General features: G+C 40.3%; 1 protein-coding gene across 1 annotated transcript in view; it reads left to right on the top strand.

The window, feature by feature from the left end:
- The first annotated feature begins 7,506 nt into the window (after positions 1 to 7,506).
- The window catches only part of Drgx (Dorsal root ganglia homeobox), a 37,717-nt gene continuing 29,622 nt past the window's right edge, over positions 7,507 to 15,601 (top strand). The window contains exon 1 of the mRNA XM_030387007.2: positions 7,507 to 8,207. The gene's annotated coding sequence lies outside the window, so the exon portion shown is untranslated. The remainder of the gene's footprint in view (positions 8,208 to 15,601) is intronic.

Below are 15,601 nucleotides of genomic sequence, written 5' to 3'. Positions count from 1 at the left end.
GGCGCAACCGAAAAGCCGTTTGAGCACCAGCAATGAGCGCATTATCAAACAGAGTAGAAGTTGCTCTCACGCTGGCATGTGGATTGAGCTGTTAAGGCTGTTTTGTATATGACGGAAATTCTGTGAGCGAATTATATTGTAGGCAAAATATTGATATAGCACTTATAAATATAAACTCTTTTAATGCTCTTGTAAATTTAAAAATTTATATATTTTTTTATTACAAACCACATGTCATTAAAATATATACAAAACTTAAGCTCTGACAAAAAAGACGTTGAGATTAATTTCGTCTCTATATGTTTGTTCGTCAACATAAAAACTCAGATGTAAGAGCGAGAGTTTGAATAATAATATGATTCTAAGAGACCATAAAACAAAGAAAGAGAAAGAGGAGAGAGGAAAGGATTGAGAGCGTAAAGCCACAGAACAGGTAGTTGTAGTTGGGCAACGTGAGAGCAGCTTGGAACACATTGGGGCAGCTGGGCGGGAGTTTTGTGATTGAAATCGAGTGGAATCAAGTGGAACGAAGTAGTTGTTATATTTGATGGGGCTTAGTTGATAGTTAAAATCAATTTAATTAAGCTCGATTTTAGAATTGCGCGAGGGACTGAGTGAGTGCTGTTGCCATTGAATTGATGTTAACCACAAAATATCTAAATATTCCGATTTTAATTATAGACTAGTAGTAGACGTCAATTGAAACCAATGAAAGCTTAAATCTAAATTTATTTCTAGCACAGAAACTACAAATTTATGTTTGTAAATTAATGGAAAATTAACTTAAATCTCCAATGCAGATTTATCTACCAGATGCATGCCGAGCTTATAGAGCTTTCAAGTTCAGTTTACCACCATGAAAACTAATATCAATTTGAACGCAGACACAAACCACCAACGAAGCACAAGGGTTGCTGAACATGCCAAAGCCGGTGGTGGAAATAGCTGAGAAAAGGAAATATTTCAACTGTTGACAAAAGCTAGGTGCTGTAAATTATATTCATTTGTTGCGTCGCTGCTTCTCTTTTCTTCTAAGGCAAAGTTGTAGGCTTTGCTATACAGCGTAAGCGAGACACACAGATTCAGCCATTTTATACACATATATAGGGGTGGAGCCAACAAAAAAAAGTACCAGGTTTTAGCAGGCAAAATTTAAAAAATGGGAAAATAGGCAGTAGGGAGAATTTTTTATTAAAGGGTAAATAAATATATTGAATGTGTAAGAGAGAAAATATAAAAAAGAATTCTATTTGATTAGGAAATAAAAAATAAAATAAATTCGTTTATTCTATTTATACATTTATGTAGCTTTGACAAGATCGTCCCTATTGAATTTCCCTTTATAGAAAATCCCTGTATTTATATATACCCCTACAGCTATGGTTTGTAGGCGTTCCAATGCAGCCACCCACTGGCTGCGTCGCTGCGTCTGTGTGCTGCTGCTGCGCTGTCGCTGTCGCCGTCGCTCCTGCTAACTGTAAATCGTAAAGGTGTGGTGTGTGTCCTGAAGGGCGGTAGGAGAAAGCAGCAGTAGCAGTTAGGCGAGGGCGAGAAGGACGATGGCGGCAGCAAAAGTTGATTAGATGGATTTCGTTTGGTTTTTGTGTTTTTAATCACACACCAATTTCATTTATTAAATCTTCGCATCAGCATTTCATTTTTCGTATTCTCTCTCGCTCCTTCTTCCGTTTGCCGTTTGCCGTTTGCCAACAACTTTTGTTGCCGTTACTCTACCGACGGCATTTGCTCTGCCTGTTGTTCTTGTTGCTGCTGCTGCTGCTCGCTGGCTTTTTGGTTTTCTCTTTTTCGCACGCTTTTGTTTATTTGTTTTTCTGTTTGTGCAACTTTTTCGCATGTGTGTGTGCTTTTTGTATTCCTTTGCACTCACTCATTGTCACGAGCAATTTACGCTGCCTGCCTGCCTGCCACGCCCCCTGATGCTGCCTCTGCTGGGATTGGGTGGGCGGCAGCAGCAGCAGCAGCAGCATTGTGAAACTTTTTACAAAATGAAATTGTTTTCGTATTAACAATTTCATTAAAATTAAATTACTTTTATTATTACGTCTCTGCTGCCATCACTGAGCTTTTGCTGCTGCTGCTGCTGCTGCTGCTGCTGCTGTTGTAGTTGCTGCTGTTGTTGTTGTTATTGCTCTTTATTTGCGTTTCATTTGTTCATCAATGCGCCATTTAATTTGCCTGCTCTCTGCCTCTTCCTATCTCGCTCTGCCGCTCGCTCTCTTCTTCCGCTGTTCTGGTTGAGCTTTTACTCAAAACTCTGGCGTTTGTTTTCTTTAGCTGTCAAACAAATTAATTGCGCTTTTAATTGATTTTGTGGGCCAAATGAATGAAATGATATTAAGCCGGATCTGCGCGTTAGCGAGAAAGAGACAACAGCTGCCATATTGTATATTTATGTGTTCATGTGCGTGGATCGTGAAAACGGTTATATTAATGGAAGTGCCGTTAAACAGAACAGTTATTTCTGTAACCAGTGGGAAAATTCTTATTTGTAGTGGAAGCTAATTGGAATGTAAGATGGAATGAAATCGAATACACTGTGAGAAATAGCTGATAATGCTGATGATAATCGATGAAAGGTTAGTAAATGATATAATATCTATAAATTTTATTAACTTGATTGAAATTTACTTGCAAATTATTTGAAATAAATATTAGTAAACAACATTTTCATATTTATATTTCATAGAGGAAAAATTCAATATTACAATGTCCAACATTTTCGGTGTGTATTAATGTTAACTAAAATTAAAACAAGTGTATTTTGTTATATTTTCAAACGTATTTATTCATTGATCTATTCATTGCTAAGAAATTTAGAATCTGTTTGATAAATCATTTACAGAGTCTAATTTGATTGAATGAATATGAGTGAAGACCTTTGCAAAACTAAAATTGATTCAAAATATCTGAGTACAATAATGAAACAATGTGTATATTATTACCTATATATTAAACAAATATATTTTGTATAATTCAATATAAATACATATATGCATACATTTATTTATAAAATTTCTACATGGTTCCATCAATATTATTCCATATCCCTTCCAATTTTATATCAACCCTTTCTCGACGTTAAATTTTGTTTCGGGTCTTTAAGCTGAAACAATTTATTTTGAGTTGTCAAATAAAAGGAAATGAAAAATGCATCGAAATTTGTAGCGTAATTCTAGCCGAAGCTTAACATTTGACTTCTTTCACATTTCGGGGTCTTTATCGTAATTCTGTTTAGTCATTTATTTTATTATGCGTTTTATGCATTGGCCATTCAGTCGGAAAATGGCGGCTCAGCGTGTAAGTGGCCCAAAGTCAGACAGAGAGAGCGACAGAGAGGAGGAGAGGTGGCAAAGAGTGATGGTTAGAGAGCTCTCAACAAAATTATGCGTTGGCCATAAAAAGGCCAAGTGGACCAGGCAATTGGACCACGTTTGCGATGACAGCACAGAGAATGGGAAAAGGGTCGAGAGTGAGAGAGAGAGAGAGAGAGATGGAGAGATGGAGCTGGGCTGGGAGTAGCGCGTAAAGGCGTAGCCCCAAAAACAATTTGATGGCGCCAATAAATTTGTTTTCATGCCTCGAAATTTCGCTGAAATGTCGCACCATAAATAAAGTTGCCCCCCCTCTCGCAGCTGAAGCCGTGGAAAAGTGGGCGGGGCAGCGTCTAATGACAGCCGAAATAAGCGAGGATAACTGAGGAGCTCAATAAAAGTGACTGCTGAGTGGCAACCGCAATGTAATTTGGCTCAACTCGGCTAAAAGAAGTTAATAACATTTTGCGCAGAGTGTGTGAGGAGGGGCTGGGGGCGGCTGCGAGCTGATGTTGGGGGAGGCAGTTCAGGCTGGCAGTTCAGGCAGTTCAGGCTGGCAGTCAGGCAGGCTATTCATTTCGAGCTGCGCCATTTTGGCTTGGGCAAAATTTATAACCGTAATTGAGCTGCCTGCTCGAACAGGAGCTAGCAGCTTTTTGGCTTGCGGGTCTGCTCGACTAGCTACGCTGTCCGTCCGTCCGTCCGTCCGTTCGTCCGTTCGTCTGACTGGCCACGTAAAATGCATTAACTGCCAGTTGGTTGGCCTGCGCTCCAAGTCCAAGGCACTCGCAATTTGGTTTTCGAAAAATAAGCAATTTGTAAATTGAAAACGGTCGTTGAGGGGCGGCCAGAGCAGCGCTCCTCCTGCCGCCCTACAGCCCACTGCTGGCCAGCGCTGGTCAGTGGGCGTGTGGGCGACACGAAACGCGGAAGCACGAAATTAATTATTTGCCATTAGGGCTAAGTAGATGATATAAAAAGTGGCAGCAGCAGCAGCAGCAGCAGCAGCAGCAGCAAGAACTTCTTCTGGGCTGGGGAGTGGGTAGGTAGGTAGGCGTGGCTGGTGCTGCTCTCCGCAGGCAATTTAGACAGTCAAGTGCCCATATAAATTACATAAATTTCACCCAGAGTTTCGCACAAAGTGCGACTGCAAAATGGAAGTGGAAATGGAGCCCACCGAGTGCTCTATCTCTCTCTCTCTCTCTCTTTTACTATGTTGTCTTCTTCGTCTTCTCTTGTTTCTAGTCCGGTTGTGTGTCACTTCCATGGCGTTCCCTCTAGCTGCTATGAATGGGCGGTGGGCAATGGTTGAATGGAATGAAACGGAAGTGATTTGGATTGTTAAGTTGAGCTATTTGGGTATTACTAGTGAACTTCTGCTGCTTCTGAGATTATGCTATCTGGAATGGAATGGAATTGAGATAGGATAAGTTGTTGCTTAAATGAAATGGAAATCGAGAGAATTGAATATGAACTGAGTGGAATCAAATTAACTGCAATAAAATATCGGTAAGATAACGAACAAATGAGAAATAATAGAAATAATGCTTTCATAAGACAGAGAGGGACTCTCGCTCTCACTCTGTCTCTCACAAAGACCAAGAATGGTGTATGAACGATAAGAAAATAGCTATCTTAATAAAAAGAGAGGGGGAGAGAAGGCGCTAAAGTGGGACAGAATAAAGAAGGCGAAAGAAAAAACACGTTGATATGAATTATGGAGATTTATAAAGAGACCGAGAGGATGAACAAGATGGGAGCGCTAAACAGAGCTCATCATAAGAGAGAAGAGATAGAAAGATAAAGAAAAAGAGAGAGAGAAAGACAGAGAGAGAGAGAGAGAGAGAGAGAGAGAGAGAGAGAGAGAGAGAGAGAGAGAGAGAGAGAGAGAGATAAAGAAAACTGAGATGAACAGATGCATACATATACAGCTGAAGGAAACGGATCTTATAGCAAAAATAGTATTTAAATATTCGTTTTGGTTCTTTTGGTTCTTAATCAACTTACTTAGCCTATGTTGACATCTCTAATGATATACATACATTGAAACTATCTCAACTATTCTGATTACACAGTTTCTAGTTCCATGATATTAATGCTTATCCAAGTAAATCCCATCTAAATGAATACTCAAGAAGCAAATGGTTTCATTGTTTTTTTTTTTTACACACTTTGCAACACTGCAAGCGAATAGAAAACAAATCTTCAAGCGGAAAATCTCTCAAGAGCCACAGCAGCCGCCCTTCAACCACACCCGCCCTCTGCTTTAGTTGCAGTTGCAATTTCGCAAGCAAGAGAAAAAAATAAGATGAAGAAGAAGAATAAAAGAAGAAGAAGGAGCCCAGCGCATCTATTATTAAGCAGGTAATTCCACTAAAACGATGAGAAGAAAGAAAAATAAAAATGAAGCTGGCAAATAAAATGATACAAAATGAAATAAAGTAAAACAAAGTAAAATGAAATGAAATACTAATAGAACTAAAACACAAACTAATGGCAGGAAAAACAAAGAAATGGGACAGAGAGAGAGAGAGAGAGAGAATGATGCAGTGGGTGAGGGGGGATAAAGAAAAGTTACAATAGACAAACTCATAAATCAGCGCGCCAATTTGCGAGGCTGACAGGCGGCCCCCAAAGCAGCTGCAGGAGAAGAAGATGAAGATGAAGAAGTAGAATAAGCCGAGGGAGTCAAAGCTCACGTAACGCAGCAGCAGTGGTAGGCGAAAATAGTTTCTGATAAGCAGAACGCCCAAAAGTCAAGTCTGGGCAGGAGGAGGAGGAGGAGGAGGAGGAGGATTCGGCAGGAGCAGGGGAAGGCAACTCAAGCAAGCGAATTCATTTCGTAATTGTGGCCAACGACCCAATCGCAAACAATAATAAATGGATCAGGCCGTGCCAACATGGCGGCCAGGCAGCCAAGCAAGAGTGTGAGAGAGAGGTAGAGAGAGAGAGAGCGAGTCCGAGCGAAGCAAAGTCAGCAAATAACAATAAAGGCAATAATGCAAGATAATAAATTAACTGAAATTCACTTAAATGTTGTGCAAGGGATTTGTATTGATGGCAATAGAGACAGACTGAGTGTAGAATAGGAGGCAGAGAGAGCGAGAGCGAGAGCGAGCCCGTAAGGCAGTCGACGGCGGCGTCGACGCTGCTGCTCAGCTGCAAATTAATAAAAATAAATTGAGTTGTCAAAAATGATATGCCAAATAAATTCCAACGGTGAGTAATCGCCTTTAGTCAGGGCAGCAGCAGCAGCAGCAGCAGCAACAACAGCTACAACAATAACGGACCACCCACAGCACACAATGGATGAAAGCTTTGCACTCGCACAAACACACACACACACACACACACACACACACGCTCACGCTCACACTTTCATTGTGCTCTCTCACTCTCTCGTTGCTGGTGCTGCTGCTGACTTACCGCAACAACCTCTTCCCGCGCTCACTTAACGGCAAGCATAACGATGAAAATCCAATTTAAGGCTGCCTCAGCGAGTGAGACGCTTTGTTCTTGCTCGCACGCGCGCTCTCTCTTTCTCGCTCTCTCTTTTTCTCATACACACATACTAGCACATGAAGTGTAATAAAATAAAGTAGCCTTGCCGTGTGGAGAAATTAGAAGGCAGGCAGCTATGTACGTCTACGTCGACGTCAACGTCGCCCTGACGTCCTGGACGTTCCCATGCCGAAAATTCAATTTCACAATGAAAATGCGCGCACACCAGCAGCAGCACAAGTCAAAGAAGACGACGACGAAGAAGAAGAAGAAGAAGTGGGAATAGCAACAGCAGAAGCAGAAAAATGAGAAAATTGTCTTGCAATGCGTGCGATAGAGCGCGAATGCGCTGTGCGAACGGGCCGGCAGCACAGCCGCTGTCGGGCCGCTGCTTTGGCTGGCTGGCAGCGCAGCGCGTGCGCGACAAAAATAAAGGGAAATACACAAATAGGCAGCAAAGGCGGCGCTTAGGGGGCCGAAGCGCAACGAGACGAGAGCTGAGCACGACAGCGACGACGACGAGCCTGCGGCCGAGCTAAAAAGCCCGAACCACCGAAGCCAACCCAACCCCCGTTGCGGCCATCTTTAGACGATGACAGCGCCGTCGACGGCGACGGCAGCAGCGGCAGCAGCAACAGCAGCAACAGCAGCAACAGCAGCACAGCAGCAACAGCCACAGCGACAACAGCAGAAACAACGTCGCAGCCTCTGCGTGCGCTGTTAGATCATTCGCAATCAGCCGTTGCACGCGTTCGGTACACAGCCATTCCCAAGCATATAACAGTATAACAACAGTATTACAGTGCCAGCCAGCCAACGACAGTCGAATATTCGAACAGTCGCACAGTGAGGTAGTCTATGCGAATCTACGTGTGGATTGCAGACGAGACAAAGACAAACAATTGCAATTTGTGCATTCGCGTCGGTTAACCCCAGGTGGAAAGTGCGAAGAGACAAACAATACCCAAAAACCCAAGGCAATCAACTCACGTGTCTTGAGCGTATGTGTGTCTGTGTGTTGCGTGTGTTGGTGTGCGTGTGTTGGTTTAACTGGAAAACTTTTATGTGCTAAATTTGAGCTTTGATTGAGTGTGACTCGAAAGTTGGTCCAGTTGCACCGTCAAAGTGCACACCTGCCCGAAATACCTGAACTCATCTCACTCTCGACCCACTCACGCACGCACTTCTTCAAACTTTTGGCGCTTTGAGCCGCCTTTTAGACGCTGTCGAAAGTTTACCTTTTGTTGCCTGCGCCTCGCTTGCCCGGAGAGTTCAAAGTTCACAGCTCGCAGTTTTCCACAAGACAAGCCAAAGGATTTCTTTTCGTTCCACGCTTGAAGAATTACTGCCAAAATTTTCACAGACGGTAATAAGGTAAGTCGAAGAAAACTGCTTGAAATTGTTTAGACGGTGGAAAATTATGAGTTGTTGAGGATAAGTGCTGGAAACTAATCTATATAATGGTATTATGAGAAACTTGTGATGGGAAAATAAGTTTTCTAATGTTAGTTATAAAGATTTGTTAGGGAGTTTACAGAGCATTGGGGCAAACTTTGTTGTATATGAGTTCTATGTTTATCGCTATAAAATGTTCCTTATATTTCAAACTTTTTTCAACTGATCGATCGATTAATTTATCTTTCAACACCTTAAATAAATTTAGAAACTCGAGCAAGGTATCATTGTTAAATTTGATCTATAATTCGTAAATGTGTGTATATTAATATTAATATATTATGTTAATTAACTGCCATATTAAAAAGGATATTCCTCTAGCTAGATGGAGAAGTCTTTAGGAACAATTTACTGCTTATTGCCATAAGTTTATTTATTAAATATTTAAAATGGTGATCATATATATTTAAGCTACGTAAGGCTTGCTGATCGAATGGTAAAAAATATGATATGATTTCAAATAATAATACACTATGATAATATGGTATGTTATATGGTAATATATATCTTATGTTCAAGTTATACGTTATGATATACGTTATGATATATTCTTGATCATTCTTCACACACAATCTACCTGGCGCCTATAATTCTTATTCATATTCAATCATACAATATGATCATTTAATATCAATATGATATGATATGATATTATGATACAATATGATTCAAATTAGTATTTTATAATATGAGATATTTCTTGATTAGAAGTGATAGATAAATCATAATACCATACTCTTGAGATATATAGAAATTTGTTAGCAATAGTCTACATTCATATATGCAATTTTAAGAAAATTTACTTTCAACAAATAAAACTCTAATTAATTCTAACAAAAATACTTCTAGTTCATAAAAGCAAATATAATGACAGCATAAGCACATTAGAGGCTATGTACATCAGCATAAATACATTTGTGCACATACATACATACACACATACATATATGCACAACATCTCATATTTGATATCCAAGCAGATTGTCTTTGAATTGAATTGAAGGCAAAAGCATTTTGCGCATAATTTATTTACACGCTTTTAATTTGTATTAAAAATTTCTTAATGAGTGCAAATGTGATAAAAATCTTGCTCAAGTGCTCTCAAGTACACAGACACATGCACACGAGTGTGACTGCCTATGTGTGTGTGCGTGTGTGTGTGGATTGCTTAAGTGCCTCCACTCCACTCGAAAGGGGCACACCAAAAGTGTTTGTGTTGATGCCTTTCCTGTGAGAAATCGCACAAAATTTGTGAACACTTCAGCTGCACATAAAAAAGGATGCGAGTCGAGGAAGGAGGAACTGGTAGAGAGAAACAGAGAAACAGAGAGAGAGAGAGAGAAAGGAACTCTGCTAGACGAGCAAAAGAAAGTTGTAGCTGAATTGCAGTTCAGCACTCGCGCTGTAATTGGGTACAGACCCCAAAGTTGATCACTCCAAATGCAGTTTGAATAATTGATGATAATTAAAAGAAAAAAAAAAAAAAAGAAAATGGGAGAAGAAGAGTAGAGTGTCAGGCACTGCGGTTCCCCAAGTCCCAGTCAACTCCAATCGTTCGCCAGACACGTGCTGGAGCGGGACAGAGAAGGAGCCGAAAATCAATGGCCAATAATTTGCCAAACGAATCCAGAAGTGCGCCAGCCAAAGTGGGTGGGGCAGAGGCCTGGTGGAGCAGTCGTACCTCCGGGCCATGTAAAGAAGTCTGGGGGAATGTTGAAAAAAAAAAAAAAAACGAAGCGAAAGAAAGGGCACAGCTACAAATTGAATTGATCAACCGCAAATTAATTGGCAGCCATGCAAACGCCAGTGCCCCAAACGGCCCCAACTCTGCAGCTTCAACTTCCATTGAGTGGGTGCCCGTTGATGGGGTCGAAAAATTCCTTTTTTTTATTTGCTGTTGCTGTTGCTTTTGTGTTGCTGTTGCTGTTGTTGTCATCGTCAAGTTTCGATTCGTTTTCATTTCGTTCAACTCAATTAGGGTTGGTTAGCTCTGCAGTGGAGCCGCGTGGGGCCGAGTGGGGCGGGCGGGGCGCGCGTTTTGGCGCACAAAAATAAAATACAATTTGGCATATTTAAATTAGCAAATAGAATTATCGTGCAAATGCGCCTAGTCGGAGGTTAGTTGCCATGTTTATTGATTGCTTGATTGAATTGGCTGTCGAACTGCCGAAATGGGGAAATATTTTTGGAGCTGCGCTGGAATCCGCTGCCCAATGGGGCGCTCGGTTCAGCTCGGTTTGCCAGCGCCAATTCCAAATGCTCGCATATATATTTAACTCTTTTAGTTGACATTTATTTTGAGCTGGTTTAAGTGGCATTAGCTATGGCAAATTGATTGATGCAATTAGGTTGATGGATAGATGACAGTCGTGGGCTTTAGAGAAGTTCATTTTTATTTATTTATTTTGAAAAATCTGGGCATAAAAAATATGTATATTTTCAGTTAATATTCTAATATGTTTTTAGACTTAATTATAAATCTTCAAAACTTAAATTGGGTTCCTATTTCGCAGTTTAGTTATATGCCATATATGATGAGAGTTCATGCATTATGTTTAATATATTTTTTGTTTATAAATACAATGTCAATATTTTTGCTTTTTTTTTTTTTTTTCTATCTATTACAGTTTTATTGCAGCTTTTGTTGTTAACTCTATAGCGCATTTATAAATATTTTTTCTCTTCCTTATTTTTACTTCTTTCCCTATCAAATACTTTGATTTCCGATTTTCGGAAGTATAATCAATTGTTTCTCGTTCAGCTATACATTCACTCCTTCTCTCTCTCTCTTTCTTTCTCTCTATTTCTCTCTCTTTCGCTCTCTCTCTCTCTCTCTCTCTCTCTCTCTCTAACTCTGTCACACCTTATTTGCCTACTTTGGTTTTCAAACGCATATCTTTCGCTCTCTCTCTCTCTCTCACACAACTTTTCCTGCATTTATTCTCAATTATACATATTAATATAACTTTGCCCTACTCTCTCTCTTTCTTTCCTTCTCTTTCACTCTCTCTCTCTCCCTCCCTCTCCCTCTCCCTCTCCCTCTCTCATTTGCTTGATCATCTATGTCACCCCCGTAGTCCGCAAAGCTTTTCTCTGCCCGGCAACAATTGAGATCGAGCAGCCGCAGAGAAAGAAAATCTACAGGCAGCAAAAAACAAGAACTATAAAAAAAACCCGTTGGCAAATGCACACAAAAAGCAATTTGCTTTAATTAAACAGAAAATTCAATCAAAATATTTATAATAAAACAAAACACCAACCACGCCATTGTCAAGAGTGCATATGAATATATATATATATGTATATGTATATATATATGTAGTGCTCCTATATGCGGGCGCCCCGAAGACGAATTCAAATTGAAGGGTTGCCTTGCCCACCTCCTCTCTGTCAAACCCACCCGTTCCCCTTCTCGCCTGGCACGATTGTTGACACTTGGACACGGATCACAGTCGGAGCAACTGCATCGGGCAACGGGTGGCCGTTTTTTAGTCATCTTGTTGTTGTTGTTGTTGTTGTTGTGCCTGTCGTGCACATAATTCAATTTAAACCCAGCCACAACTGATTTTTATTGCACGTATATACCCTAAACATAATTAGAAGAAAGGGTATTTAATAGTTGGGCAAAGTTTTATGTTAGCTTTGAATTGAGTTTGTGCGTAGACTATGTCTGTTATCTATATGCAGATCATTTATATATGTAAAATAATCGATAGTTTTGTAAAATAATCGATTATTTAGAATGAATTCGAATTTTATGGGATAAGAGTTTTACAGATGAAACTAAAAATTGGGCGTATATAATATATAAAGTAATGCAATAAAAAACATTATTTCTTCTGGAGATTCTCTCATCCAGACAATCATTTCATTAAGAAATTTCTATAATAAAACAGAAATACTAAGAGAATTTGTTCAAGAAATTTACATAAAATGCAATTTTCAGAGAGTATGCCCCCAAGTCGAGCTGTCATGCCCAGATCATGCTCATATATGTTTCTATATATATTTTTCAAATTGTTTTTGCTTTGTTTTTTTTTTTTTTTTTTTGGTTACACTGCGAGCTTAGGCGCGAGCCAATTGACACAATCAAATGCGCTTAACGCAGCTGAAACAAAAACAAAAACAACAAGCGAAAACTGCAATCAACGCCAGCGAGACGAAACCACAGCAAAGGTGGGCGGAGGCAGAGGTTTAGAGAGGTGGGAGGGGCTGGGCAGAGGCGGGAGCGGAGGTAGGCTAGGTAGATTCTACGCCAGTTTAGTTTGATTACACGGACGGACAATTCTAAAAACGGATGCACTTTACTTTTCGCCAAGTGATAACCTCATCATCATCATCATCATCATCATCATCACCAACAACAACAACAACAGCTTAGTGTATGTGTGTGTGTGTGTGCAGCTGCTCCCCTCTGTCCGCATGCCCCTACTCCACCTGATGCAGCGCAAAATTATCGCGCTTTTAGGCACAATCGCTTCGCTCTTGTTGTTGTTGCTGTTGTTGTTGTTGTTGTTGTGTGGGTGGCAGACAATTTTGCAAATGCGTTTAAGTGGCTCTAATGCAGGCGGGATGAGGCGTCTGGCCGGCAAAACGGGGCTGCCTCGCACGTGGATACAACTATGGCCAGTTGCAGCTGATGATGATGCTCTAGTTGCTGATGATGATCATGATGATGATGATGATGATGATGCTGTCTGCCAGGCGAATTATGACAGGCTGCTGTAAACGGCGTTCCTCTATTTTGCCGCGATTTGGCGAGCGATAGCCGAGATTTAGCCGGCCGATAAGTCCATTAGGGAATGAAGCGTACCGAAGTGACGCTAGGCATATATGTATATGCATATGTATGTATGTATGTATGTATGTCTATGCGACTGTGACCTTGGGGGCTCGACTCGATTGCCCATCCGATTGGAGCAGACGCTGAGCGCTGAGGCAACTTGAGCAAAGGCAAGTGCGCGAATTATTCTGGGGCACTCGGCTACAAATCTGGGTTAATTGTGCTCCATGCGAGAAGACGAGAAGATTCTTGCGAGTGTAAGTGTAATACGAGTGAAATGTTGCCAGTGTTGAAAGTCAGCATTTTATATAGTCTGAGAGATGATCTAATCATATGATATTATATTATAATGCTTAAGAGATCTATCAACTAGGTGCATTGAGACTCGAGATCAATAGAGACGTGATCGATTTGATTAACTGTAAATAGATTTCTAGACCATATGTTTATTTATTTATACAGTTGTAGAGCCATAATGATTGAGAGTCATAATAATATCTATGCATATTCGAAGTGAAAGTTAGGTATTATAATACTTAATATTTCAAGAAAAAGATCTAAGTATATGAATGCTCAATTCAATCGATTCATCCCACTACTATTCGGGAACATTCTTTGAATACTCCCAATAAACCGTTGCTGATGATCTCAGTTAATGAGAACTTTCCATTTACAAAAAAAGGATTCTCATGAATTTGAGTCCTTGTGATAATCCTTGCCATTTCGGTGCACTCTTTTATGTCAAAATATATATGCAACATCAGCTGATTGAGTGTTCTCTCAACTAATATACATATATGGAAAAAGGGAAAACAAAAATTAACTTAAAATTAATTAAAACGCATCAAAATGTAATGCAATTTGCAGCACAGCAACATCTGATGCGCATTATGCAACAGCAACAGCAACAGCAACGCCAGCAGCAGCTGAAACAGATGCGAAAAAGTAATAAAAATATAAATTAATAATGTTACAAAAAAAAAAAAAAAAAAAAACAACAAGAGCAATTGCATTAATTGAGCAAACAACAAAGTGGAAATGCGTCTGCGACATTTCGCTTTCCCGCTTTCCCACTTTCCCCCGGTCAAACAGGTCTGCAATATGGGGGGCTGCTGGAGACAGATGCATATGCATACACATATATCAACCATTATGCCAATGCACTTTGACTGCCAGAAGAGGCAGGGATTGACTTTCAGATACCCTGGAACTGTGTAGAGTTGACAATATTAATTATGCAAGCAGAGTAGATTGATGAGTAGATAATAATAGGTACAAATGGATTTTTGTAGACTTTGTTAATGAAAATGAATACCTATAGATTTAATTCGATATTATAAATATTTTAATATATTTTTACACAGGCTGCATGTAAAAACTTTGAGCTCTAATGACTTACAATTTATTTTGAAAATTAATGAATCTATAAACTCTGCTACTTCAATCAGGATGAAAATTAATCAAAACAACAGTAAATATATATTTTTTTATATTAATTTCTCAGCGTCGGATTTCAAATTATTAACAACTTAAAAAATTAAATATCTTAATGATCTTACAGATTTGTCAATCTCGATTTCATTAAAATCGTAGCAGAGAGAAAGGGACAGATAGACTTGTATAAAAAACTAATATACCCTTTTCCGCCAACCAACAAAGAGCATATGGAAAAAAATAAAAACAAATTGTCAATTTCGCTTGATTAATTTGAATTAACCAAATTAAAATGAAACACAAGTCAATCAGCGGCTGCAACACCCAGCGCTGAGTGCAGCGCCAAAAGGGCGCCAGACAGAGACAGCAATAGCTGGGCACGAACAGCATTAAAAGGGGACAGCTGCTGTGCTGCAACTCCAATTCATTGGCATAAAAAGCGCACAATAAACAAGCAAAAAAAAAAAAAAAAAAAAAAAAAAACGAAAAAAACTGAATGAAAGTAAAAAAAAAAAATGTTAAATTTTTAATTCCATTAACGCAGTCAGAACACGCGAATGTTGACAGCCCTTGCACACACAAACACGCACAGGCAGACGCACACGCACACACACACACACACACACACACTTATTTCGGCAGAAGTCGAATGCAGCTCCCTAATGCAATTGGCGTGGACAGCGGCTGCTGTTGCCTAATCCTACAGCTCTGATTGAATTTCCCGTTTTGGCGACGGCTCGTGGCAGCAACTAGCGTTGACTGCCACACACACACAGACACACTCGAACACACACACACACATACCCACGCACTTACTCTGCCCGTGACAACAAAGGCATTTCGAGTCGGAAGCTTAGCTCACAGATTTGCCCAGTTTTGTCAGCCTGCCCCTGCAACACTCGCGCCAGCTGCTCCCCCCCTTCCCCACCTCCACCTCCCGCTCTGCGCTCCACTGCCAGTCAAATCGAAATCGTTGCGCTGTTTAGTGCGCACCTAATTGAATTTCGCGTGTGCTGCACTCCACACGGCCATGCAGCCACAGCGAGCCACCGAGAGCCACCTGCCACAGCGCGTTGCCACGTTGCATTGTCTGAAA

Source organism: Drosophila navojoa, chromosome 3 (genome assembly GCF_054131105.1).
Source record: "Drosophila navojoa isolate 15081-1374.11 chromosome 3, UAZ_NAV_1.0, whole genome shotgun sequence".
NCBI lineage: Eukaryota > Metazoa > Arthropoda > Insecta > Diptera > Drosophilidae > Drosophila > Drosophila navojoa.
Note: the sequence above shows the minus strand (reverse complement) of the source record. Positions and strands in the feature narration are given on the sequence as shown.